At 49.3% G+C, this 21,649-nt stretch overlaps 1 pseudogene; it reads right to left on the reverse strand.

Moving 5' to 3' along the window:
• The window catches only part of LOC135554359 (caskin-2-like), a 69,215-nt pseudogene that overhangs the window by 20,744 nt on the left and 26,822 nt on the right, over nucleotides 1–21,649 (reverse strand).

Consider the following 21,649-nt stretch of genomic DNA (forward strand, 5'->3'; position numbering starts at 1 on the left):
TGTCTGGTGAAACTACACAGAGACAGGAACAATCACCCACGAAATACACAGTGAAACCCAGGCTACCTAAATACGGTTCCCTATCAGAGACAACAAGAATCACCTGACTCTGATTGAGAACCGCCTCAGGCAGCCAAACCTAAACTAAACACACCCCTAATCAACCACAATCCCAATGCCTACAAAAAACCCAAATACAACAACACAATAACATAAACCCATGTCACACCCTGGCCTGACCAACTAATTAACTAAAACACAAAATACTAAGACCAAGGCGTGACAGCCATGACAAAAGGGGTTGAAAACATTTCAACTTTTCATTTTCTATGAATTTGTAAAGATTTCTAAAAACAAAATTACACTTTGACATTACGGGGTATTGTGTGTAGATCAGTGACACAACATTTAAATGTAATACTTTTAAAATTCAGGCTGTAACAACAACATGTGGAAAAAGTAACGGGGTGTGAGTACTTTCTGAAGGTACAGTAGGTGCAGAGGGACAATTTAAGATGGGTCTCCCGTTCCCCTGATCTTTTGTTGTGGTGACAGACTTGCAGAGAAGACAGAAACCTGTCATTTTTCACTGACTGCAGTGCTGAGCTGCTCCCTGTTCTGTCAAAGCTGCTCCGTGAGTGTCACCAAGCCAACCTATTCACTCAGGGATTTCTCCCTCTAGTGCACATCAAAGAGGTGGTGTGGGGCGGATTATCTTCTTCTGTGGTGTTAGGTAGGTAACTGACACCTTCTGTTAATCTAACTGGTATTAGAGGTATGCGTGGGTAAGGGTGGGAGTTTTTACATAATGTACAATAGCAGATGACTCCTGCAGTTCCAAGCCATTTCCCTTTCCATTTCTGACTTAATCCTGCATTGTGAGTGTGCTGACATGTCTGGGAGATGAGTGAATTAGTGTGTGTGTGTCTGTGTGTTGATGTTCCGACATGCCGGCAGCTGACTCAACAAGCTACGAATCCTCCGTTTGCTGTGGGTGTCACGGTTACGCAATGAAAGAGGCAAATGTCAGAGGGCTCTCTCTCTTTGCCCATTGCTTTCAGATGGGAGTGGGGAATGGCTAATGATTACACTGACCTTATAGGGGTGTGTGTGTGTGGGTGTGTGTGTGTGTGACTGACCTGAGCGTCTGCTGATGACCTACAATGTTGGGGGAAGTAGCCCACCGGTCGGTGCCCCTCTGGCTGTCGTGGATGTGCCCCTTCCAGCGCCCGGCCATGTGCTGCTCTAGGACCTGCCAGGCAGCCAATCAAAACAAACATTAAGACGGGTCTATACCAATCAGATGGCTATTACTACCCAGTGTCTCTCCATATTGAGGCAGGTAGGTCTGTGAGATTCTATAACAACGTGGTGTTATTTCCACTGTTTACACAGTGTTTGTGTGTAGGAGTGTACCTGACCTGAAGTGTGCAGTTCTGGGACAATGACAGAAAGTACATGTTCCAACTTGAAACACATTCTACGTGTTAACAACTTCATCTGTGTATCTATGTCTCTGTATGTTTTGTTTTCATAATATCAAAGATGTTTTACATAAGTTTGGAGGGTGGTACAAAAGCAGCGCCACAGCCCTGAGATCAACTGTAGTACAATAACAAACCGAGAGAGAAAACCAAAAGGTCAAGCACATAAACAGATGATGACAGTAGTCATGTGTTTCTGATCATGTTCCATTTGTCCACATGAGCTGCTAAAACCAAGGCCATTGTCTCTGCTCCCTAATTTAGCAGCGTTAGTCAGAGGATACAAGCCAAGGGACATTAGGGGGCTGAGGGTATAGGGGAGAACAGGGGTGTTGGGTTGTGTGTCTGGTAGATGTGGGTAGAGGGGGAAATAGCATGTACTGAATGAGCAGGTTTGGCAGCAGTAGAAAAATACATTGAAATTTACTGACCTGTCCAAGTTGGCAAAACATGTTTTTCTAAAGGCCGAAAATCGCTAAAGGCACACATGCGTATGATTTATTTTACAATACATTGTTTTCAATGATAGAAACCCTGCAGGCTCCGACGCCTCGCTCAATTAGAATGTCTCTATTTTTGCTTTTTATCGCTGGTGCTGTAGTCACACAAAATTAAATATTTCTTTGTAATTATTCACTTTTTTCCGAGCTCATTAGAAATGGAAGATGTTGCTAAGATTTGAGGCTTTACCATACACGCTAAATTAGACCAATTCATCCACTTACGGAAACACAACATCGCTATCAGCCTGTCCAATCCTCTTCACCTGCCTTGCTCTGCCCGACCACTTTTTGCGTTTTGGTTCAGCACCGGTCCCCACTAAGATGTCAGCTAACCTTTTGCCCAGTATCTAACATGTACATGTGTGTGTGAGGTGTGGAAAGGCTAGTTGATGGGAGAGGTGGATGGCCTGAGGGCAAGGTTTATGAATAGTTTCTCTCTGGTATTGAAGCAACCCCCACAGCAGCAGAATAGGCCGACACACTCCCAAGAAGTAACACAGGCCAGTGTTCATGAGACGATGTGTGTGTGTGTGTGTGTGTGTGTGTGTGTGTGTGTGTGTGTGTGTGTGTGTGAGACAGTAGTAGTAGTAGTAGTAGAGTCATTTCTGAGTGGGAGTGATGGATGAATACCAGGGCCTGTCCCTACCCGTCTCTCTGTCTCTCTGGGCTCAAAGAGAGCCACCCTTCAGATATATACTCTCTCCCGAGAAACTTGTTCCCCCTCAGGAATATGATAGTGATGTTCACCTGTTGTGCACTATACCCCTAAGGACCTAGAACTGATAGATGACATGTACGTCAGGTTCAGTACAGTGAACTGATAGATGACATGTACATCAGGTTCAGTACAGTGAACTGATAGATGACATGTACGTCAGGTTCAGTACAGTGAACTGATAGATGACGTGAACATCAGGTTCAGTACAGTGAACTGATAGATGACATGTACATCAGGTTCAGTACAGTGCCTAGTGATGGTCTCTACATGCTGTCACAGTCCACACATTTTGCTGCCTTACAATGAAGTATTAACTCTGGGGCGTAAAGACACACAATCAAGACATCTTTTTAATTAGATTTTAATTTTAAAAAAAATGTTCTATAATTTTTATTTAACTTTGGGAATGTGGAGTAGGTTGTGTTGATCGGTAGGAACAAAATCAAATGTATTCCCTTTTGAGACAACATTTTAAGGCAGTAAAATGTGAAGACTGTGCAAGGGGTGTGTAGACTTTCACTAGTGACTATATGTGCTTTATGACTGATGGTAAAAGGATCACATCAAGTAGACCCCATTCATGGACTCATGGGTTGTTTGATTACTGTCCTACAGTCCAGTGGTTTCCAAACCGTCCTACAGTCCAGTGGTTTCCAAACCGTCCTACAGTCCAGTGGTTTCCAAACCGTCCTACAGTCCAGTGGTTTCCAAACTGTCCTACAGTCCAGTGGTTTCCAAACCGTCCTACAGTCCAGTGGTTTCCAAACTGTCCTACAGTCCAGTGGTTTCCAAACCGTCCCACAGTCCAGTGGTTTCCAAACCTTCCTTCCTACAGTCCAGTGGTTTCCAAACCTTCCTACAGTCCAGTGGTTTCCAAACCAGTGGTTTCCCACAGTCCAGTGGTTTCCAAACCAGTGGTTGTCAAACCGTCCTATAGTTCCTACAGTCCAGTCCAGTGGTTTACAAACCTTCCTTTAGGTCCAGTGGATGTCAAACCTTCCTTTCCAGTGGTTGTCAAACCTTCCTATAGTCCAGTGGTTGTCAAACCGTCCTGTAGTCCAGTGGTTTACAAACAGTTTACAAACCTTCCTTTAGTCCAGTGGTTGTTTCCAAGTCCAGTGGTTGTCAAACCTTCCTATAGTCCAGTGGTTGTCAAACCTTCCTATAGTCCAGTGGTTGTCAAACCTTCCTATAGTCCAGTGGTTGTCAAACCTTCCTATAGTCCAGTGGTTGTCAAACCTTCCTATAGTCCAGTGGTTGTCAAACCTTCCTATAGTCCAGTGGTTGTATAGTCCAGTGGTTGTCAAACCAGTGGTTGTCAAACCTTCCTATAGTCCAGTGGTTGTCCTATAGTCCAGTGGTTGTCAAACCTTCCTATCCAGTGGTTGTCCAGTGGTTGTCAAACCTTCCAGTGGTTGTCAAACCTTCCTATAGTCCAGTGGTTGTCCAAACAGTCCAGTGGTTGTCAAACCTTCCTACAGTCCAGTGGTTGTCAAACCTTCCTACAGTCCAGTGGTTGTCAAACCTTCCTATAGTCCAGTGGTTGTCAAACCGTCCTATAGTCCAGTGGTTTACAAACCTTCCTTTAGTCCAGTGGTTTACAAACCTTCCTTTAGTCCAGTGGATGTCAAACCTTCCTTTAGTCCAGTGGTTGTCAAACCTTCCTATAGTCCAGTGGTTGTCAAACCGTTCTATAGTCCAGTGGTTTACAAACCGTCCTATACTCCAGTGGTTGTCAAACCTTCCTTTAGTCCAGTGGTTGTCAAACCTTCCTATAGTCCAGTGGTTGTCAAACCTTCCTACAGTCCAGTGGTTGTCAAACCTTCCTACAGTCCAGTGGTTGTCAAACCTATCCTCGGGGACCCGCAGACTTTTCACAATTTAGTTGTAGCCCTGAACTAATTTACCAGAGTCACCTATTCATGGGCTTGTTGATTAGTTGACATGTTGAATCAGGTGTGCTAGCGGTGGAGTAGTTCAACTACATGGAACAGCTGAAAACCACACATATCTTACATACTGTGTTTACAGAATACTCATGAAGCCACCCGCACATAAACACTGCCAGCCTGTCTCCCTGCTTGCTACCAAAACACCTGTTAGAGAGGATGAGCCTGACAGTTCACAGGGAAAACACACCTGTCCTAGCAGACAACATGGGGGCACGGTTGGGGACAGCGAGTGTGGGAACAACACTGCAATGCCAGCTGAGGCACATCTGAGTAGTTACAGACAGCAAATAGAGAGGGTTGTGTGTGTGGTCCTGCAGCCTACCATGATGACATCCCCGGCCCGGATGTTGAGAGCAGTGGGGTCGTGGATGTTCCAGTAGTCTTTCAGAGCTCTCACCTGCAGGACACCTGTAGCATCTGTGTGTGAGAAAGACAGAGAGGGGAAAAGAGAGAGAGTGGGACAGAGAGAGGGGAGAAATAGAAAGAGTGGGACAGAGAGAGGGGAGAAAGAGAGAGAGAGTGGGACAGAGAGAGGGGAGAAAGAGAGAGAGAGTGGGACAGAGAGAGGGGAGAAAGAGAGAGAGAGTGGGACAGAGAGAGGGGAGAAAGAGAGAGAGAGTGGGACAGAGAGAGGGGAGAAAGAGAGAGAAAGTGGGACAGAGAGAGGGGAGAAAGAAAGAGAGTGGAACAGAGAGAGGGAAGAAAGAGAGAGAGTGGGAGAGAGAGAGGGGAGAAAGAGAGAGAGATTGGAACAGAGAGAGGGGAGAAAGAGAGAGTGGGACAGAGAGAGGGGAGAAAGAGAAAGAGTGGGACAGAGAGAGGGGAGAAAGAAAGAGTGGGAACAGAGAGAGGGGGGAAAGAGAGAGAGTGGAACAGAGAGAGGTGAGAACGAGAGAGAGTGGAACAGAGAGAGGGGAGAAAGGGAGAGAGTGGAAAAAAGAGAGGGGGGAGAAAGAGAGAGTGGGACAGAGAGAGGGGAGAAAGAGAGAGAGTGGGACAGAGAGAGGGGAGAAAGTGAAAGAGTGGGAAAGAGAGAGGGGAGAAAGAGAGAGTAGGACAGAGAGAGGGGAGAAAGAGAGAGAGGGGGACAGAGAGGGAAGAAAGAGAAAGAGTGGGACAGAGAGAGGGGAGAAAGAGAGAGAGTGGGACAGAGAGATGGGAGAAAGAGAAAGAGGAGACAGAGAGAGGGAGAAAGGGAGAGAGTGGAACAGAGAGGGGGAGAAAAGAGAGAGTGGGACAGAGAGAGGGAGAAAGAGAGTGGGACAGAGAGAGGGGAGAAAGAGAGAGAGTGGGACAGAGAGAGTGGAGAAAGAGAAAGAGTGGGACAGAGAGAGGGGAGAAAGAGAGAGAGTGGGACAGAGGGGAGAAAGAGAGAGAGAGGAACAGAGAGAAAGAGAGAGAGTGGAACAGAGAGAGGGGAGAAAGAGAGAAAGAGAAAGAGTGGGACAGAGAGGGGAGAAAGAGAGAGAGGGGGACAGAGAGAGGGAGAGGGAAAGAGAGAGAGAAAGAGAGAGTGGGACAGAGAGGGGAGAAAGAGAGAGAGGGGGACAGAGAGAAAGAGAGAGAGTGGAACAGAGAGAGGGGAGAAAGAGAGAGAGTGGAACAGAGAGAGGGGAGAAAGAGAGAGAGTGGAACAGAGAGAGGGGAGAAAGAGAGAGAGTGGGTCAGAGAGAGGGGAGAAAGAGAGAGAGTGGGACAGAGAGAGGGAAGAAAGTGAAAGAGTGGGAAAGAGAGAGGGGAGAAAGAGAAAGAGTGGGACAGAGAGAGGGGAGAAAGAGAGAGAGTGGGACAGAGAGAAGGGAGAAAGAGAGAGAGTGGAACAGAGAGAGGGGAGAAAGAGAAAGAGTGGGACAGAGAGAGGGGAGAAAGAGAAAGAGTGGGACAGAGAGAGGGGAGAAAGAGAAAGAGTGGGACAGAGAGGGGAGAAAGGGAGAGAGTGGAACAGAGAGAAGGGAGAAAGAGAGAGAGTGGGACAGAGAGAGGGGAGAAAGAGAGAGAGGGTGGGACAGAGAGAGGGAAGAAAGAGAAAGAGTGGGACAGAGAGAGGGGAGAAAGAGAGAGTGGGACAGAGAGAGGGAGAAAGAGAGAGAAAGTGGGACAGAGAGAGGGGAGAAAGAAGAGAGTGGGACAGAGAGAGGGAAGAAAGAGAGAGAGTGGGAGAGAGAGAGGGAGAAAAGAGAGAGAGAGGGAACAGAGAGAGGGAGAGAAGAGTGGGACAGAGAGAGGGAGAAAGAGAAAGAGTGGGACAGAGAGGGGAGAAAGAAAGAGTGGGAACAGAGAGAGGGGGAAAGAGAGAGTGGAACAGAGAGAGGTGAGAACGAGAGAGAGTGGAACAGAGAGAGGGGAGAAGGAGAAAGAGTGGGACAGAGAGAGGGAGAAAGAGAGAGAGTGGGACAGAGAAGGGAGAAAAGAGAGAGTGGGACAGAGAGAGGGAGAAAGAGAGAGAGGGGGACAGAGGGGAGAAAAGAGAGAGTGGGACAGAGAGAGGGGAAAGAAGAGTGGGACACAGAGGGGAGAGCAAGAGAGAGAGGGGGGAAAGAGAGAGTGGAACAGAGAGAGGGGAGAAAGAGAGAGAGTGGAACAGAGAGAGGGGAGAAAGAGAGAGAGTGGGACAGAGAGAGGGGAGAAAGAGAGAGAGAGTGGAACAGAGAGAGGGGAGAAAGAGAGAGAGTGGGACAGAGAGAGGGGAGAAAGAGAGAGAGTGGGATAGAGAGAGGGGAGAAAGAAAGAGTGGGACAGAAGAGTGGGAAAGAGAGTGGGACAGAGAGGGGAGAAAGAAGAGAGTGGAACAGAGAGAGGGGAGAAGAGAAGTGGGACAGAGAGAGGGGGAAAGAAAGAGGGGACAGAGAGGGAGAGAGAGAGTGGAACAGAGAGAGGGGAGAAAAGAGAGAGTGGGACAGAGAGAGGGGAGAAAGAGAAAGAGTGGGACAGAGAGAGGGGGAGAAAGAAAAGAGTGGGACAGAGAGAGGGAGAAAGAAGAGAGGGACAGAGAGAGGGAGAAAAAGAGAGAGAGTGGAACAGAGAGAGGGAGAAAGAGAGAGATGGAACAGAGAGAGGGGGAGAAAGGAGAGAGTGGAACAGAGAGAGAGGGAGAAAGGGAGAGAGTGGAAAAAGAGAGGGGGAGAAAGAGAGAAAGTGGGACAGAGAGAGGGCAGAAAGAGAGAGAGTGGGTCAGAGAGAGGGGAGAAAGAGAGAGAGTGGGACAGAGAGAGGGGAGAAAGTGAAAGAGTGGGAAAGAGAGAGGGGAGAAAGAGAGAGAGTGGGACAGAGAGAGGGGTGAAAGAGAGAGAGAGTGGAACAGAGAGAGGGGAGAAAGAGAAAGAGTGGGACAGAGAGAGGGGAGAAAGAGAGAGAGTGGGACAGAGAGAGGGGAGAAAGAAAGAGAGTGGGACAGAGAGAGGGGAGAAAGAGAGAGAGTGGAACAGAGAGAGGGGAGAAAGAGAAAGAGTGGGACAGAGAGAGGGGAGAAAGAGAAAGAGTGGGACAGAGAGGGGAGAAAGAGAAAGAGTGGGACAGAGAGAGGGGAGAAAGGGAGAGAGTGGAACAGAGAGAAGGGAGAAAGAGAGAGAGTGGGACAGAGAGAGGGGAGAAAGAGAGAGAGGGTGGGACAGAGAGAGGGAAGAAAGAGAGAGAGTGGGACAGAGAGAGGGGAGAAAGAGAAAGAGTGAGACAGAGAGTGGGGAGAAAGAGAGAGAGTGGGACAGAGAGAGGGGAGAAAGAGAGAGAGTGGAACAGAGAGAGGAGAGAAAGAGAGAGAGTGGGACAGAGAGAGGGGAGAAAGAGAGAGAGTGGAACAGAGAGAGTGGAACAGAGAGAGGGGAGAAAGAGAGAGGAGAGCAAGAGAGAGAGGGGGAAAGAGAGAGTGGAACAGAGAGAGGAGAGAAAGAGAGAGAGTGGGACAGAGAGAGGGGAGAAAGAGAGAGAGTGGAACAGAGAGAGTGGAACAGAGAGAGGGGAGAAAGAGAGAGTGGGACAGAGAGAGAGGAGAAAGGGGGGAGAGAGGGGGAACAGAGAGAGGGAGAAAGAGGAGTGGAACAGAGAGAGGGGAGAAAGAGAGAGAGTAGGACAGAGAGAGGGGAGAAAGAGAGAGAGTGGGACAGACAGAGGGGAGAAAGAGAGAGAGTGGGACAGAGAGAGGGGAGAAAGAGAGAGAGAGGAGAAAGAGAGAGTGGAACAGAGAGAGGGGAGAAAGAGAGAGAGTGGAACAGAGAGAGGGGAGAAAGAGAGAGAGTGGAACAGAGAGAGGGGAGAAAGGGAGAGAGTGGAAAAAAGAGAGGGGAGAAAGAGAGAGAGTGGGACAGAGAGAGGGCAGAAAGAGAGAGAGTGGGTCAGAGAGAGGGGAGAAAGAGAGAGAGTGGGACAGAGAGAGGGGAGAAAGTGAAAGAGTGGGAAAGAGAGAGGGGAGAAAGAGAGAGAGTGGGACAGAGAGAGGGGTGAAAGAGAGAGAGAGAGTGGAACAGAGACAGGGGAGAAAGAGAAAGAGTGGGACAGAGAGAGGGGAGAAGGAGAGAGAGTGGGACAGAGAGAGGGGAGAAAGAAAGAGAGTGGGACAGAGAGAGGGGAGAAAGAGAGAGAGTGGAACAGAGAGAGGGGAGAAGGAGAAAGAGTGGGACAGAGAGAGGGGAGAAAGAGAAAGAGTGGGACAGAGAGAGGGGAGAAAGGGAGAGAGTGGAACAGAGAGAAGGGAGAAAGAAGAGAGTGGGACAGAGAGAGAGAAAAAGAGAGGGTGGGACAGAGAGAGGGAAGAAAGAGAGAGAGTGAGACAGAGAGAGGGAGAAAGAGAAAGAGTGAGACAGAGAGAGATACATACTGGGACCCAACGCCGCTACAATCCCAATGGGACAGAGTTGGGGAGAAAGAGTCACATGGAACAGGTATGGAAAGAGAGAGAGTGGGACAGAGAGAGGGGAGAAAGAGAGTGCTGGAACAGAGAGAGTGGAACAGAGAGAGGGGGAGAAAGAGAGAGTGGGACAATAAGGAGAGCAAGAGAGAGAGGGGGTGAGAGAGTGGCTGATTGAGTTCTATTCATCTGGGACAGAGAGAGGGAGAAAGAGAAGTGGAACAGGAAGTCTCTGGAACAGCCTTCAGGGAAAAAGCAGCAGTCTGGGACAGAGAGGAGAGCAAAGCTCATTAAAGCCTGAGTGGAACAGAGAGAGGGAGAAAAGAGAGAGTGGAAAAGAGAGAGGGGAGAAAGAGAGAGAGTGGGACAGAGGGGAGAGAGTGGGACAGAGAGAGGGGAGAAAGAGAGAGAGTGGGAAAGAAAGGGAGAAAGGGAGAGAGTGGAACAGAGAGAAGGGAGAACAGAGTGGGACATAGCAGAGGTGAGAAAAGAGAGAGCATGGGACAGAGAGAGGGGGAGAAAGAGAAAAGTGGGACAGAGAAGGGAGAAAGAGAGAGAGTGGGACAGAGAGAGGGGAGAAACAGACCTAGTGGGACAGAGATGGGAGTGAGAGAGTGGGAGAGTGAGGGGAGAAAGTGTGTGAGGCCAGATAGAGAGAGAGTGGAACAGAGAGAGGGGAGAAAGATGAGAGTGGGACAGAGAGAGGGAGCTTGGAGAAGTGGAACAGAGAGAGGGGAGAAATTTCAGAGTGGGACAGAGAGTCTCTCCTCTGGGAGTGGGTCAGAGATAGGGGAGAAAGTCTGAGAGTGGGTCAGAGAGAGGGAGAAGAGAGTGGGACAGAGACAGGGAGAAAGTGAAAGAGTGGGAAAGAGAGAGGGAGAAGAGAGAGTGTTACAGAGATGGGAGAAAGAGAGAGAGAGTGGGACAGAGAGAAGGGAGAAAGATTTTTTAACACACAAATAGAGACAGTGGGACAGAGAGAGGGGAGAAAGAGAGAGGGTATATTATACTATAGGGATTTTCCAGAGAAAGAGTGACAGAGAATAAAATTTTTTAGTGGGACACAGGGGGAGAAATTTAGAAACAGTGAGACAGAGAGAGGGGAGAAAGATTTGAGTGGGACAGAGGGGATAAGAGAGTGGAACAGAGAAAAAGAAAGAGTGGGACAGAGAGGGGGAGAAAAGGTGTTCCAGGGGAAAGAGAGAGGGGAGAAAGACAGAGTGGGACAGAGAGAGGGGTTGAGTGGGACAGAGAGGGGAGAAAAAGAGTGGAACAGAGAGAAGGGAGAAAAAGAACCTGGGACAGAGAAGGGAGAAAGAGATTTCCATGGGACAGAGAGGGAAGAAAGAGAGTGGGACAGAGAGAGGGGAGAAAGAGAAAGAGTGAGACTCTAGGCTACACAGAAGAAGTGGGACAGAGAGGGGAGAAAGCAGAGTGGAAAGAGAAGGAGAGAAAGAGAGAGTGGGACAGATATGAGGAGAAAAAGGAGTGGAACAGAGAGAGTGGAACAGAGAGAGGAGAAAATGGAGAGCAGGGGGAAAGAGAGAGTGGAACAGAGAGAGGAGAGAAAAAGCAGAGTGGGACAGAGAGAGGGAGAAATGAGAGATGGAACAGAGAGTGGAACAGAAGAGGGGAGAAACTTCATGGGACAGATAAGGAGAGCAAGAGAGAGGGTCCCAGTGTATTCCAGTGAGGGAGAAAGAGGTGCGTGGAACAGAGAGGGGAGTAGAGAGAGTGGAAAAGATGAGGGAGAAAAGAGAGAGTGGGACAGAGAGGGGAGAAAGAAGAGAGTGGGACAGACATGAGGAGGGCTGAGTGGCACAGAGAGACGGGAAATACGGATGGGACAGGGAGAAAAGACCAGAGTGGGACAGAGAAGGGGAGAAATAGAGATAGTGGAACAGAGAGGGGAGAAAGGGAGAGAGTGGGACAGAGAGAGGGGAGAAATAGAGATAGTGGGACAGAGAGAGGGGAGAAATAGAGATAGTGGAACAGAGAGAGGGGAGAAAGAGAGAGAGTGGAACAGAGAGAGGGGAGAAAGAGAGAGAGTGGGACAGGGGAGAAAGTTAGTGGAACAGAGAGAGGGGAGAAAGAGAGAAGTGGGACAGAGAGGGGAAAAGAGAGAGTGGGTCAGAGAGAGGGGAGAAAGAGAGAGAGTGGGTCAGAGAGAGGGGAGAAAGAGAGAGAGTGGGACAGAGAGACGGGAGAAAGTGAAAGAGTGGGAAAGAGAGAGGGGAGAAAGAGAGAGAGTGGCACAGAGATGGGAGACAGAGAGAGAGAGTGGAACAGAGAGAGGGGAGAAAGAGAAAGAGTGGGACAGAGAGAGGGGAGAAAGAGAGAGAGTGGGACAGAGAGAGGAGAAATAGAGATAGTGGAACAGAGAGGGGGGAGAAAGAGAAAGAGTGGGACAGAGAGAGGGGAGAAAGAGAAAGAGTGGGACAGAGAGAGGGAGAAAGGAGAGAGTGGAACAGAGAGAAGGGAGAAAGAGAGAGTGGGACAGAGAGAGGGGAGAAAGAGAGACCAGGTGGGACAGAGAGGAAGAATGTCATGGATGGGACAGCAGGAGGGAGATGCCAGGACAGTGGAACAGAGGATGGAGAGAAGAGAAACCAGATGACAGGACAGGGGAGATTATGAGGGGGATGGAGGGAGCAGGACCAGAGTGGGACAGAGAGAGGATAAGAGTGGGACAGAGGATGGAGAAAGAGAGACCAGTGGAACAGAGGAAAGATATTAGTGGAACAGAGAGGGAGAAAGAGAGGACCAGAGTGGGACAGAGAGGGAGTATATTAGGGGGACATGGATGGAGTGGAACAGCAGAAACCAGATGGGACAGGACAGTATATTAGTGGCACAGAGAGAGGGGAGAAAGAGGACCAGAGTGGGACAGAGACAGGATAAAGTCATGGATGGGACAGAGAGGGGAGAAATAGAGATAGTGGAACAGAGAGATATTATGTCAGTGGGACATGGAGGGAGAAAGACCAGAGTGGGACAGAGAGAGGGGAGAAATAGAGATAGTGGAACATGAGAGGGGGAGCCAGCAGTGGAACAGATGCCAGGGAGAAAGAGATTATGGGACAGAGAGAGGGGAGAAAGAGTGAGAGAGTGGAACAGAGAGAGGGGAGAATTAGTGGGACATGAGATGGAGAAGCAGGACCAGATGGGCCAGAGAGGGGAGAAATATAGATAGTGGAACAGAGAGAGGGGAGAAAGAGACCAGATGGCCAGAGGGGAGAAAGAGATTAGTGGGACAGAGAGAGTTGGAGAAAGAGGACCAGATGGAACAGAGAGAGGAGAATTAGAGTCAGTGGGACAGAGAGAGGGAGAAAGAGACCAGATGGGTCAGACAGAGAGGGAGAAAGAGAGGACAGAGTGGGTCATGGAGGGGAGAAAGCAGGACCAGATGGGACCAGGACGGGGAGAAATAAGAGTGGGTCATGGAGGGGGAGAAAGCAGGAGTGGCACAGAGATGGGAGAAAGAGAGAGAGAGTGGAACAGAGAGAGGGGAGAAAGAGAAAGAGTGGGACAGAGAGAGGGGAGAAAGAGATTATGGGACATGGAGGGGGAGAAAGAGAGGGACCAGAGAGGGAGAAAGTATAAGAGTGGGACAGAGATGGAGAGAAAGGACCAGAGTGGGACAGAGAGAGGGGATATTATGTCATGGATGGAACAGAGAGAGTGGAACAGAGAGAGGGGGAGAAGAGAGAGTGGGACATGAGAGGAGAGCAAGAGAGAGCCAGGGAAAGATATTAGTGGAACAGAGAGGGGAGCCAGCAGTGGAACAGAGCCAGGGGAGAAAGTATAGAGTAGGACAGAGAGAGGGGAGAAAGAGAGAGAGTGGGACAGACAGAGGGGAGAAAGAGAGTAGAGTGGGACAGGAGGGAGAAAGCAGGACCAGATGCCAGGAGTGGAACAGAGAGGGGAGTCATGGATGGAACAGGAGAAAGACCAGATGAACAGGACAGGGGGATAAATGTCATGGAAAATGGAGGGAGCAGAGACCAGAGTGGGACAGAGAGAGGGCAGAAAGAGAGAGAGTGGGTCAGAGAGATGGAGAAAGCAGGAGAGATGGGACAGAGAGGGGAGAAAGTGAAAGATGGGATGGAGGGAGAAAGAGACCAGAGTGGGACAGGAGAGGGGTGAATGTCATGAGAGTGGGAGACAGCAGGACCAGATGACAGAGAGGGGAGAAGGATATTATGGGACATGGAGGGGAGAAAGCAGGACCAGATGGGACAGAGACAGGGAGAAATTATGTCAGTGGAACATGAGAGGGAGAAGGAGAAAGATGGGACAGAGACAGGGAGAAAGAGTCATGGGACATGAGAGGGAGAAAGGGAGAGAGTGGAACAGAGACAGGAGAAAGATGTCAGTGGGACAGAGAGAGGAGGACCAGATGGGACAGAGAGAGGGAATATTATGTCATGGACATGGAGGGAGAAAGAGAAAGATGAGACAGGAGAGGGAGAAAGATGTCAGTGGGACAGAGAGAGGGGAGAAAGACCAGATGGAACCAGGAGAGTAGAGAGAGTGGGACAGAGAGAGGGAGAAAGAGGAGTGGAACAGATGCCAGGAGGGAGAAAGAGAGAGTGGGACATGAGATGGAGCAAGAGAGCAGGGGGAAAAGAGAGTGGAACAGGAGAGATAGAATGAGAGAGAGTGGGACAGAGAGAGGGGAGAAAGAGAGAGAGTGGAACAGAGAGAGTGGAACAGAGAGAGGGGAGAAAGAGAGAGTGGGACAGAGAGAGGAGAGCAAGAGAGAGAGGGGGGAAAGAGAGAGTGGAACAGAGAGAGGGGAGAAAGAGAGTGGATGGAAGAGAGAGGGAGAATTATGAGAGTGGGACATGAGAGGGAGAAAGGACCAGAGTGGGACAGGAGAGGAGAAAGATGTCAGTGGGAATGGAGGGAGAAAGGAGAGAGTGGAACCAGAGAAGGGAGAAAAAGAGAGAGTGGGACATAGAGAGGTGGAGAGAGAGAGTGGGACAGAGATGGGAGAACAGTATAGTGGGACAGATGGAGAGAAAGAGAAAGAGTGGGACAGAGAGAGGATATTAGTGGGACAGAGAGAGGGGAGAAAGAGAAAGAGTGGGACAGAGAGAGGGAGAAAGTATAGAGAGTGGGACATGAGATGGAGCCAGAGAGAGAGAGTGCCAGGAGGGAGTATATTATGGAACAGAGAGGGGAGAGCAAGACCAGAGTGGGACAGACAGTATATTATGTCAGTGGAACAGAGAGAGGGAGAAAGAGAGAGAGTGGGACAGAGAGAGGGGGGAGAAAGAGAGAGAGTGGGTCAGAGAGAGGGAGAAAGAGGAGAGATGGGTCAGAGAGAGGGATAAGAGAGAGAGTGGGACATGAGAGGGAGAAAGTGAAAGAGTGGGCCAGGAGGGGAGAAAGATATTATGTTACAGAGATGGGAGAAAGAGGAGAGATGGGACAGAGAGAAGGGAGAAAGTCATGAGAGTGGGACAGAGAGAGGGAGGACCAGAGGGTGGGACAGAGACAGGAAGAAATGTCAGTGGGACATGAGAGGGAAAAAAAGGAGAGAGTGGGACAGAGAGGGGGAGAAAGATTAAGTCATGGACATGAGAGGGAGAAAGGAGAGAGTGGGACCAGGAGAGTATATTAGTGGAACAGAGAGAGGAGAGAAAGACCAGAGTGGGACAGAGAGGGGGAGAATTATGTCAGGGGGGAAGAGAGAGGGGAGGACCAGAGTGGGACAGGAGAAAGAGTGGGACAGAGAGAGGGGAGAAAGGAGAGAGTGGAACAGAGAGAGGAGAGAAAGATGCCAGGAGAGTGGGACAGAGAGGGAGAAAGAGGAGAGATGGGACAGGACAGTAAGAGAGAGAGTGGGACAGAGAGAGGGAGAAAGAGAAAGATGAGACAGAGAGGGGAGAAAGTCAGGATGGGACAGGGGGAAAGAGAGAGTGGAACAGGAGAGAGAGAAAGAGAGAGAGTGGGACAGAGAGAGGGGACCAGATGAGAGGAACAGTATAGAGTGGAACAGAGAGAGGGGGAGAAAGAGAGGAGAGCAAGAGAGAGGGGGAAAGTATATTAGTGGAACAGGATGGAGAGAAAGAGAGAGAGTGGGACAGAGGAGGGGAGTATAGAGAGTGGAACAGAGAGTGGAACAGAGAGGGGAGAAAGAGAGAGTGGGACCAGGAGCAGAGAGAGGGGGAGAGAGAGTGGAACAGAGAGAGGGAGAAAGAGAGAGCGTGGAACAGAGAGAGGGGAGAAAGAGAGAGAGTGGAAAAGAGAGAGGGGAGAAAGAGAGAGAGTGGGACAGAGAGAGGGGAGAAAGAGAGAGAGTGGGACAGACAGAGAGGAGAAAGAGAGAGAGTGGCACAGAGAGAGGGGAAATAGAGAAAGAGTGGGACAGAGAGAGGGGAAAGCAGGACCAGAGTGGGACAGAGAGAGGGGAGAAATAGAGATAGTGGGACAGAGAGGGGAGAAATAGAGATAGTGGAACAGAGAGAGGGGAGAAAGAGAGAGTGGAACAGAGAGAGGGAGCAGAGAGAGATGGGACAGACAGGGGATAAGATGAGAGTGGAACAGAGAGGGGAGAAAAGAGAGAGTGGGACAGAGAGAGGGGAGAAAGAGAGAGAGTGGGTCAGAGAGAGGGGAGAAAGAGAGAGAGTGGGTCAGAGAGAGGGGAGAAAGAGAGAGAGTGGGACAGAGAGACGGGAGAAAGTGAAAGAGTGGGAAAGAGAGAGGGGAGAATGAGAGAGAGTGGCACAGAGATGGGAGAAAGAGAGAGAGAGTGGAACAGAGAGAGGGGAGAAAGAGAAAGAGTGGGACAGAGAGAGGGGAGAAAGAGAGAGAGTGGGACAGAGAGAGGGGAGAAATAGAGATAGTGGAACAGAGAGGGGGGAGAAAGAGAAAGAGTGGGACAGAGAGAGGGGAGAAAGAGAAAGAGTGGGACAGAGAGAGGGGAGAAAGGGAGAGAGTGGAACAGAGAGAAGGGAGAAAGAAAGAGTGGAACAGAGAGAGGGAGAAAGAGAGAGAGGGTGGGACAGAGAGAGGGGAAGAGAAAGAGTGGGACAGAGAGAGGGGAGAAAGAGAGAGAGTGGAACAGAGAGAGGAGAGAAAGAGAAAGAGAGTGGGACAGAGAGAGGGGAGAAAGAGAGAGAGGGGGGAAAGAGAGAGGGGAGAAAGAGAGAGTGGGACAGAGAGAGGGGAGAAAGAGTGGGACAGAGAGAGGGGAGAAAGAGAGAGAGTGGGACAGAGAGGGGAGAAAGAGAGAGAGTGGGACAGGGAGAAAGAGAGAGAGTGGAACAGAGAGAAAGAGAGTGAGTGGAACAGAGAGAGGGGAGAAAGAGAGAAAGAGTGGGACAGAAAAGAGGGAGGGGGACAAGAGAAAGAGAGAGTGGAACAGAGAGGGGAGAAAGAGAGAGTGGGACAGACTAGGGGAGCAAACCCAGAAGAGTGGCACAGAGAGGGGAGGAGAAAGCCAAGTGGGACAGAAGGGGAGAAAGAGAGAGAGTGGGACAGAGAGAGGGGAGAAATAGAGATAGTGGAACAGAGAGAGGGAGAAAGAGAAAGAGTGGGACAGAGAGAGGGGAGAAAGAGAGAGAGTGGGACAGAGAGAGGGGAGAAATAGAGATAGTGGAACAGAGAGAGGGGAGAAAGACGAGTGGAACAGAGAAGGGGAGAAAGTCACTTAGTGGGACAGAGAGGGGAGAAAGAGAGAGAGTGGAACAGAGGGGAGAAAGAGTGGGACAGAGAGACTCAGGGAGTGGGACAGAGTAGAGGAAGAGAGTGGGACAGAGAGAGGGGAGAGAAATAGAGACAGAACAGAGAGAGGGGAGAAAGAGAGTGGGACAGAGAGAGTTGGGAAAGACAGAGAGAGGGGAGAAAGAAGTGGGACATTAGTGGGTCAGAGTTAGGGGAGAAAGAGAGAGAGTGGGTCAGAGAGTGGGATCGGGAGAAAGTGAAAGAGTGGGAAAGAGAGAGGGAGAAAGAGAGAGAGTGCACAGAGATGGGAGAAAGAGAGGGGAGTGGAACAGAGAGAGGGGAGAAAGAGAAAAGTGGGACAGGTCAGAGTGAAAAGAGAGAGTGGGACAGAGAGGGGGAGAAAGAGAGGGACAGAGAGAGGGGAGAAAAGAAAGAGTGGGACAGAGAGTTTGGGGAGAAAGAGAGAGAGTGGAACAGAGAGAAGGGAGAAAGAGAGAGAGTGGGACAGAGGGGAGAAAAGAGAGGTGGGACAGAGAGATCCCCCCTTTAAAGAGAAAGAGTGGGAGAGAGAGGGAGAAAGAGAGAGTGGGACATGGGACAGAGAGGGGAGAAAGAGAGAGAGTGGAACAGAGAGAGGAGAGAAAGAGAAAGAGAGTGGGACAGAGGGAGAGTTATGGAGTCATAGAGTGGGACAGAGAGGGGAGAAAGAGTGGGACAGAGAGAGGGGAGAAAGAGAGAGAGTGGGACAGAGAGGGGAGAAAGAGAGAGAGTGGGACAGAGAGGGGAGAAAGAGAGAGTGGAACAGAGCCAATGAGAAGCCTTGATTGGAACAGAGAGAGGGGAGAAAGAGAGAGAGTGGGACAGAGAGAGGGGAGAAAGAGAGAGAGGGGGACAGAGAGAAAGAGAGAGAGGAGAAAGAGAAACACACACAAAGTTAGTTCAGGGAATTGGTATGAATGAAGGCAGGAAGAAAATACAGCCCAATGATTGATACATACTGACATGTACACCACTTTCAAATCACCTTAAGGGGACATACCCAGACGCCGCTACAATCCCAATGCCTGTTGTTTTTTAATTAGTCACATCCGGCACTGGTATGGAATGCAGTGACATCAGAGAGCAGAGTCAGTCAGTGCTGTATTCAGCTTCTGACTGGTTGGTACACATCAATAATTAATCCATGACGAGGAGGTGTGGTGGCTGATTGTGTTCTATTCATCTGTTATTCACTCTTCTCTGAACACAGAGAATAACAGGAAGTCTCTCTCCACAGCCTTCATGTTTGAAGCAGCAGTCTGCTGACTGAGGAACACAAGTGCTCATTATAGCCTGAGTTCCCAGGCTGCGAGAACCAGATCAAAGAACCAGGCCTGCTGGATTACAGAGGAGATAGCACAAACAGCAGAGGTCCAAAACACAGTCTCAAGCATGCGCACGTACACAGGGGTGGCACGCAACAATCACACACAAACAAACGCATAGGTCGCACACACACACGCACCCACACACCTAGTCTTTTGGATGTGTGTGTGCGTACGTGAGAGTGTGTGTGAGCTGATAGGGTTATGTAACCTGTACTCCATGAGGTTAAACACAGCTGCTTGGTGAATTACAGCTTAGAGCATTTCATATCCCTCAGTCTCTCCTCTGGGCCTCTCTCGCTATAGGAACGTCTGCACTGGCTCTGTATCAGTCTGTCTCCTCTCCCAACACACACACCTCTGAACACACTGTCCTGCAGAACTCAAACGGCAAGAGAATGCAAGAGTCGCTTCACTACACAAAAGCACAAAGAAATACATCTGCTTGCAGGAATCTATACTATACTATACTATATTATACTATACTATACTTTCCATTTTTGCAGCTCAATAGATTTTTTTAACACACAAATACATTTAGGAACATAATAAAAGTATTTGAGGAAGATTTGTTTTTATAATAAATTACCAAAAGTGAAAGAATAAAATGTTTTTGTGGTGTTCCATGCTCAAGCAAGTACAATGTACTGGCAGTTGAGTTGAGCGAGCTCAAACAAGCTAACATAAAAACAACCTAGCATGTGAACAAAATGATTTCCATAGCCAAGAAACACAAGGACAAAGTCACTCAAGTAGACTCTATGGCTACACACTTCTAAAACAGACAACGAACTTTGAAAAGAACTACAGCAGCAATTTATATGATATAAATCAAAACTCATACTTGACTTTTTCAGTTTGTGAGTAAAATGGTGACACTGTAGAGCCCTGGTTCAAGGACAATAAAGCAGGTGGAAAACACAGAATGAGAGATAAAGACGGCCAAAGAATGATACTTCATGGGATAATTTCTTCATGTCCTGTCCCAGTGTATTCCAGTGATGACTGGTGCTCTGTTCACCTCGTAGGAGCTGCTTGATGTCCTTGCTGGCGTGGGAGGTGGTGAACTGGTTCACCATGTCCAGGGCTGTCTGGTTGTACGTGTTACGGATGTTCACGTCTATACCAGCCTGGCAAAACCACACACAACGTTATTGACCAATCAGATGTGCACTGAAACACAGCAGCACATTCAACATCAATGTTCTCAAGTCTAATGCGGTCAACGGCAATGTATTGTACAGCCTATTCAATAAAACACTTCACTTACAATGGACAACATGTTACCAACTAGTTGAATGTGATAGAATAGCGATTGAATCAGACGAGTTAAAGACTAAGTGAGGTTGATGTCCCTCCAGGTGTCTTACCTCCAGCAGCTGTCTGACCACCTCCGTCTTGCCGTAGAGGGCAGCCTCGTGCAGGGCAGTGCCAGCCTTAGTGGCCCTGTTGATGTCGATGCCCGCTTTCAGCAGCAACCTGAACCAGAGAGGAACAACACAGTACTACTTTAGTACAGATTCACGATTACAAAGGCTGCTAACTCCAGGGTGAATTGTAAAGGTTTCTGCGAGGCAGAGCCATGGATGGAGCCAGCAGGACCAGATGCCAGGACAGTATATTATGTCATGGATGGAGCCAGCAGGACCAGATGCCAGGACAGTATATTATGTCATGGATGGAGCCAGCAGGACCAGATGCCAGGACAGTATATTATGTCATGGATGGAGCCAGCAGGACCAGATGCCAGGACAGTATATTATGTCATGGATGGAGCCAGCAGGACCAGATGCCAGGACAGTATATTATGTCATGGATGGAGCCAGCAGGACCAGATGCCAGGACAGTATATTATGTCATGGATGGAGCCAGCAGGACCAGATGCCAGGACAGTATATTATGTCATGGATGGAGCCAGCAGGACCAGATGCCAGGACAGTATATTATGTCATGGATGGAGCCAGCAGGACCAGATGCCAGGACAGTATATTATGTCATGGATGGAGCCAGCAGGACCAGATGCCAGGACAGTATATTATGTCATGGATGGAGCCAGCAGGACCAGATGCCAGGACAGTATATTATGTCATGGATGGAGCCAGATGCAGGACCAGATGCCAGGACAGTATATTATGTCATGGATGGAGCCAGCAGGACCAGATGCCAGGACAGTATATTATGTCATGGATGGAGCCAGCAGGACCAGATGCCAGGACAGTATATTATGTCATGGATGGAGCCAGCAGGACCAGATGCCAGGACAGTATATTATGTCATGGATGGAGCCAGCAGGACCAGATGCCAGGACAGTATATTATGTCATGGATGGAGCCAGCAGGACCAGATGCCAGGACAGTATATTATGTCATGGATGGAGCCAGCAGGACCAGATGCCAGGACAGTATATTATGTCATGGATGGAGCCAGCAGGACCAGATGCCAGGACAGTATTATCATGGATGGAGCCAGCAGGACCAGATGCCAGGACAGTATATTATGTCATGGGAGCCAGCAGGACCAGATGCCAGGACAGTATATTATGTCATGGATGGAGCCAGCAGGACCAGATGCCAGGACAGTATATTATGTCATGGATGGAGCCAGCAGGACCAGATGCCAGGACAGTATATTATGCCATGGATGGAGCCAGCAGGACCAGATGCCAGGACAGTATATTATGTCATGGATGGAGCCAGCAGGACCAGATGCCAGGACAGTATATTATGTCATGGATGGAGCCAGCAGGACCAGATGCCAGGACAGTATATTATGTCATGGATGGAGCCAGCAGGACCAGATGCCAGGACAGTATATTATGTCATGGATGGAGCCAGCAGGACCAGATGCCAGGACAGTATATTATGTCATGGATGGAGCCAGCAGGACCAGATGCCAGGACAGTATATTATGTCATGGATGGAGCCAGCAGGACCAGATGCCAGGACAGTATATTATGTCATGGATGGAGCCAGCAGGACCAGATGCCAGGACAGTATATTATGTCATGGATGGAGCCAGCAGGACCAGATGCCAGGACAGTATATTATGTCATGGATGGAGCCAGCAGGACCAGATGCCAGGACAGTATATTATGTCATGGATGGAGCCAGCAGG

This window comes from Oncorhynchus masou, chromosome 14 (genome assembly GCF_036934945.1).
Source record: "Oncorhynchus masou masou isolate Uvic2021 chromosome 14, UVic_Omas_1.1, whole genome shotgun sequence".
Taxonomy (NCBI): domain Eukaryota; kingdom Metazoa; phylum Chordata; class Actinopteri; order Salmoniformes; family Salmonidae; genus Oncorhynchus; species Oncorhynchus masou.